Consider the following 7,060-nt stretch of genomic DNA (forward strand, 5'->3'; position numbering starts at 1 on the left):
ATATAAATTACATCCTTATGCTTACATAAAATCAGTAGATTTTATGGTATTGCATCATTAGACACTGCCATATTGGTACTTTCTTCCAAAATGACGTTGATATTTATTAAACAGAAGGCAAAAGCAAATGTGTATGCTGGTAAGAATAGAAAATGTAAAAAGGGAATTCTGCTAGTGTTTAATGTAAAATGAGCAATAACTTTTTTTTTTGGTACAGGGGGTCTAACTGGGGTCCTTGCGCTTGTAAGATGGGGATGGAACCACTGAGCTAAATCCCCAGCCAAACAATCACTTTTTAAAATCTAAAGGCAACTCTGCATTAAGTATTAAAATCAAACATACCTTTGGTGATTCAATACTGTATGATACTGTTTTATATATTATAGGGCAGATAATAAAGAAAGTTGATCTTACCTCCATGTTTGATAATTTTGACTGGTATTGAGAAATTTTTATCGTTCATAAACTTTCCTACAAATGTAAAATTAACTTTTAATTTTCCTCTTGTTCAGTCTAATTTTCCATCTTACATTGAGCTATCTAAGGTTAACAGTAAGATAAGTGTAACAATTTTAGAGTTTGAGAGGAAAACTAGAGGATCTGGGAACAATATTGGACACTCCACTCAGGCAAGATCCATGTAAGGTTTTTAAAAAATAATTTAGATATAATACATGGATTGTTATACCTGATCCCTTAACCAGATGAATTGAAAAGGCCGACAAGTCTCTATAACCAGACAAAATATCACATAATTTTCCAAAGATAAATTCTTAAACCAATAGGCCATTAGCTTTGGCCTTACATGTACCATCTGCCTTCCATCAAAAGCCCGTGACTTAATAAGGAAAGCACACAGTTGAAGTCAGAGGGATTCACTTTCCTATTGACTGCCTCAGAAAGTTGATTCACACTGGAATTTACAGTTGTCATAGTCCCTGAGCTTCTTCATTTGATTCTTGCTCATTCACATCTCTCTTTTGTGTGTGTGTGTGTGTGTGTGTGTGTGTGGTACCGGGGATCGAACTCGGGTCCTTGAGCTTGCGAGGCAGGCCACTGAACTGCTGAGCTAAATCCCCGGCCCATTTACATCTCTCTTAATCCTGTGCATCTTCAGTTGTACCTTCTGCATAATTTAGATATGTTTTTAGAAAAAGCAACACAAAAAAATTTAAAATATAAGCATGGCCTTAAACATTCATGCAATGCAAAGATGTATGTGATACAAAGTATCACTCGCAGTCCTTATCTCTAGTTACTTAAGCCCGCTGTACAACATACGCTGGGACCACGATTACACATTCTTTTAGCAACAGTCCCAGATACACGCACACATGCTCTTACTTGTGACAGACCTTGTTTCTTCATATATAGGATGATGTTGTACGTACTGCTGGTGCTTTTACTTACCCACGTAGCCCAATTATTATAAAGATCTAAGTGAAGGATAGTATTATAAATTCTCCTATTGTCATATGCAACCCAGGGCACTATTTAAGCTTGTCAAAGTCCCTTTTGCCTGAAACAGAATTATAAAAATATCAGCAGTGTCTTCTTTGTATCAAAATGTTGAGGGAAAAAAATACAGTCACCAAGGAGACGGGCTGTAACAGGCTATAACATCCCACTGTGGACTCTTCCTACCCTGGCAAATACTAATTTGTCCTCAAATGATGAAGAACCCACTTAGTATTGGAATCAAACCTGCATGTTTTTTCTGTACACACAAATACCATTTAAGACTCTCTCACAAGTGGTATTGCATTCAGTTTCTGTCATTATGATAGTGTTTTCTAACATGTGTTCCAGGGTAAGAACTGAACCATATTTGGGATCTACTGCTTTGCTTCATCTTTTAGACATTTTCTCTCCTCTAGAGTTAGCACATTCGCCTCCAGGATCTTTTGGCACCTTGGGATGAAAGAGCACCAGGAAACCTGAATTTAGCAGAGCTATTTCCCCAGTTATCTTGAATTCTAAAATTGCAGTTCATATTGACTCCCCTACCCCACTTCTTCAGACTAAAGGAGAACAACAAAGATCTTGATAACGTGTGCCTTCCTTCATACAAAGTGGTTTGGGCTGTCAGTCTTTACCTAGTGGTTATATGGGAGATAGCCACAGAGGAAAAGTAATGATGAAGCCTAAAAACTACAAACCATAGTAACCATGCTATCATGGCCCACAGGTTTTGATTTTTCCCCGGTGGGCTTCCCAACTGCTTCTGGCTCAAAGCCACATCATAGTGTTGCAGAGCCGTGTCACAGGGCAGTCATTTCTGTGGGACAAAGCAGCTCCGGGTCCCGATGGATCACTCTTCTCCTGCGTCCGCCCACCTGAGATGCTTCCGCCTCTCCTGCATGTGCAGACCTAGCTTTCCTGCATGAGAATTCACTGACATGGAACACAGTGAACGCATTCAGTGGACCATGGTGATTTTCAGGGCTGTATAAATTTTCCAGGGAACACACACCACACCCTTTTTCTAAGCTTCTACTTTCAGTTCTTTGTGCAAGCAGATCTCATCAACTATCCTGGGCTTATGTGTCTACATTTCTCAGTAAGTAAATAACTAAAAAAAAAAAAACTGAATCGAACATGTCCCAAACCCATACTTTATGCCAAAGAACCTATGCTATGGCTATTGAGAAATATCATATTTAGGCTAAGAACAACTTTACATGCATGTATCTTCCTGCATTAAAGAAAGCATAATTAAGCCTCGTGTGGTTTCAATACTAAAAGTACTTTATTATAGATGGAATACATGCTCTGCTATTGGCAAAGCTGTGAGATTTTATTTATAAAATGTATAAACCAGAAAAATAAGTGAATCCTAAATTGTTGAGGTATCTATTGTAAGTTTATTTTCATTTTTTGCAATGATTAAATTTCCAAATTTGTGAGGCTATCAATTTTGAAGCCAGAATCTTTACTATATATTGAAATTATACTCCTTCCTTCATCCCTGTAATAGCACATATCTCCTGGATGTATTTGAAGGGTTGCTACTGCAGGAAATAAATACTACTACTGTTGTCACATGTGAATATAAAACTTATCTGTTTCATCACTCTTCAGATAAGGAAAAACAAATGAAGATTACAACTATGCCTTTCATGTCTATTCTGTCTACTGGCATCATTGGAACCCTCATAACATGGGTCCCTGTATGAAATATAATAGAAACACCTCAGTTCATGAACGCTTCTCTTTGAAAACAATTCAGTTCTCAAAGGATCTGACAAAATTTTGTTTCCGTTCACAAACTCCACATCTGGTGACAAACATTGCCATAGCCGTCTTCCCCACACAAACCCAGCACAACATGGTCATCTTCCTCAAAATCATAAAACAAATTCGTCGGTGAACCAAGGTGCCACTGTCCATGTTATCTATGTGTGTTCACTTTTGGTAACTCAGATCATTCGTGTCTTTTCCTTTTCCCTCCAAAGGCAAGGATTACATAACTTCAAACATTTAGAAACTTGTGTTTTATAAAACTTCGAGATTTTTACCCACTTATACATTCAGCAATCAGCAGTGGCATGGTGGTCATACTGCATGTCTAGCGAGGGTCTCCCATGTCTTCTGTGGTCCTCAGGAGAACCCTACAAAGTAGGTATGATTACTAAGCAGAAAATTGAAACCTAGGGAAGTCACCTAAGATGCAGAAGAAGTATTTACATGGTATGTGAGGTTCTACCTACAAAATGGACTTTTTTAGATTAAAAGAGATGAAAACATAGCCATAGGCCTTTACTTTCACCAGAGCAATACAGGGAGAAACTGACTTTTAGTTGTGTTTATAATAGTATCAGTGAGGGAAGATAATTGGACAAATGGAAGACACGCCCACCCAAGACCAAGCGTCAATCCCTGGGGCCATGTTGATGCGATATCATTATTAGTAGAGTGCTATCACGAACCTACCTTGTAAGCAATAGACAGAAAACTCTACTCTATGGAATGAATGGTAGAGATGAAGTCCACCGCGGGAAGATCAGTACTCTTACACCTGGACAGGTGAGAGTACTGCATTGTAATAAATTCATACTCCCACACACATCTGCCATGCCTTACCATAAGACACAGCTTCAAATCCCTTTAACATGCCTCCCAATGAGAGGTGGAGCTCTGGACTTAAATCTTGTCCTGCGCTTCTTTTGCCAATAGAATATGGTGGGAGTGCTGCTGTCCAGCCTCTGGCCTGAAGAATTAAGAAACTGGTGGCCATCTTGTTTGAGGGTGAACACTTGAAAAGCAGCCACAGGGCTACAGGGAAGTTGGTGAGGAAGCCCGTGCAAAGGAGAAAAGGTCCAAGGTCCTGAGCCCATCTGAGCTCTTGCCCAGTATTCGGGACCAAAGAGCTACTCCTGTGAGAGAGTTACCCTGTGCCTGTATCCTCCAGTCTCAGTCGTGATGCCTCAGCTGATGCTGTATCCATTGGAGACAAACCTCCATTCCCGAGCTCTGCCCAGTTTGCAAGTTGTGACCTGATGATGATGATGATGATGATGATGATGATGATGATGATGATTACTTTAAACCACAAGTATCAAGGGTCACCTGCTACACAGAAATAACTAGAATGGTCATAAAAATCTTTCTTCTTTCTTTTGTATTGACAGTGCAAACTTTTCTCGGGACCTTTGTCCTAACCCTCTGAGCACCCAGTACTATGCTGACCGCACTGTAGTTGTGCTATAAATATTTATGAAATGATTCAATTATACTTTGTAAATGGATAAATGGTATGAAGGACTTCAGTAACTTTCAGAAGCGGGTCTAAGGGTGAACTGGAAAGAAAAGATTTCATATCCAAGTGGAATGCTTTATCTTTCAGAAGCCTCAAAATAGTCTCTGTTATGCAAAATCAAACTTCTTTTTTCTCTGGGAGTCAGATAACAACTGGAAGTGAATGTTTTCTGGGCTTTAAAACTAAGCATGCCAGAATGTTTGGAAGGACTGGCTATAAACTGTTAACAGCAGTCCACTTGGGACAGTGCACCTTGGATCTAGATGAAGGGAATTGATTTCTACCTCCATACCACTCATTCCTGACAATGAATATAAATTCATTTTATACTTTTAAATTCAATTAGATCCAATAGAGAAATTCACTAAAATATATCTTGATGATAGGATTATGAGTGTTTTACACTGACATTTATTACCTAAATCATATATTGACAGCAAAAATGTATTCTCCTACAGCTCCCGAGGAATTTAGTTTCAAATCTTTATCCACTGAGATCTCAAATTTCATATAATAGGAAAATTCATTGTGCACTCTCTAGATGTGTCATGCAGAATCAGCTATAATGTCCCCGGCCTCAAATTCACACATAAAGAGGAGAATCACACATCTGGACCCCCAGTCCCCCTGCACCAGGAAACCATTATGGAAAAGCTTTAGGACACAGCACCTGGAAGAATGTTGCAAATAACTCACTGATTAGCCTCTTTATGCTCGGAGCTTTTGTCTGGCTACCGCAGCAGCGGTTCCAGGAAAGAGGTTTGCAACTTGCTCTCGCTCAGCGCCTCCTACTTAAGTGAGAAGATGGTAAAATGTCCATTCGCGTCTACCTCTGGGCTCGAGCACTGCTGAGGGATACTAAATCTTTGACACTTTCAGAGATTTTCTATGTACATAAAAGTGAGGAAATTAGTTAATATGGCACTTTAGCATCTCTTCGGCTATAACTGAAAATTTTCTCGGGGCATAAAATTTCAGGGTCCTGATACTTCGCTCCCTGAATTCTGTATCTATTAGTGGACTCAGTGCTTTTCAGCCTGAATCACAAAGCATTGTATTCCTTCATTTATATATCCCATCTATAGCTAAAAAGCAGGTACCATTCAAAAGGCATGCTACTAACCACTGGAAAAATAGGAATTTGAAAGACAAGAGACAGTCCTTGTTCCTAACTAAATGAACAGAAAGATGATTTCCTCTCTGGTATGAGCTACATTAGCTGCCTACCCAGCCATCACCTCTGCCTCCTTCTTTCACGTTAACAGAACTTGAGAATTTCAAGATAGCAATGCAGTGATCTACAGAGTATGAATCATGATTGGTCTACACTACTCATGACTCTCATTCCATTTGCTAGATAATACACATTCCCAGACTCCACTGCAGCTAGATGTAGGCACAGGACACTGATGTCAGGAGACAAAAAAGGAAGTCAGGTGGGAAGGAAGGTCCCTTCTCCTCCTGACCCTCTTTCTTTTTCAGAGTGGAGCTGTGGAGCTGTGGAAGTGGCTCCATGGTTTTGTAGTAGCCATAAAGCAGTAAGTATAGAGATGGCAAGATTTGACAATGCCCCTAGCAGAGAGGGACCCTGGTAACACTAAATACTTATTTCTCATTTTTACTTTTTAAACCACTCCTGTCTGGATCCCTCCCTGTGACTTGAAGTCCATTACATCCTAAAAATCCTGACAAATTGCCCTACTAATTTATTTCTGGGTGATTTTGAGGGTTTTATACCTACATTAATATTGATGTTTCAGTATTTTTCAGTATATATGGACATTACTGGGCACTTCTAATGTGTACTCTTTTTTGTTTTTGTTTTTGGTCTGCAAGAAAAGAAAATACCTTAAGTTTCTCGCTGCTTTCGTGAATCTCATTTCCTTTGGCTTTGCACAGTTTACACAGAGCATGTCTCAGAGTGAATCTCTGAGATGATCTGACTTGAAATTTATTAGGCTTCTTGGATTTGCAGATTTATGTTTTTCATTAAATTTGAAGAATTTCCAGTTGTTGTTTCTTCAAATATCCCTCTTCGCTTCTTCCTTTCTCTCCTCTCCTATAGGGACTTCTCTTGTGTGTCACTTTGATGCTCTTAATGATTCCCTACAGCCCTTTGAATTTCTTTGTTTTAATCTTCACTCTTCTTTACTGTTGTTTCTCATACTAGACAATCTCTATTGACCTAATTTCATGTTCTCTAATTTTTCTGCCTACTCAAATCAGCTCTTGAGCTATTCTCATGACTTCTTCCATTTTAGTTGCTATACTTTTCTTTTTTTTTTTTTTTTTTTTTTTTTT

This window comes from Fukomys damarensis, unplaced genomic scaffold (genome assembly GCF_012274545.1).
Source record: "Fukomys damarensis isolate Sample0158 unplaced genomic scaffold, DMR_v1.0_HiC HiC_scaffold_32, whole genome shotgun sequence".
NCBI classification, from domain to species: Eukaryota; Metazoa; Chordata; class Mammalia; order Rodentia; family Bathyergidae; genus Fukomys; species Fukomys damarensis.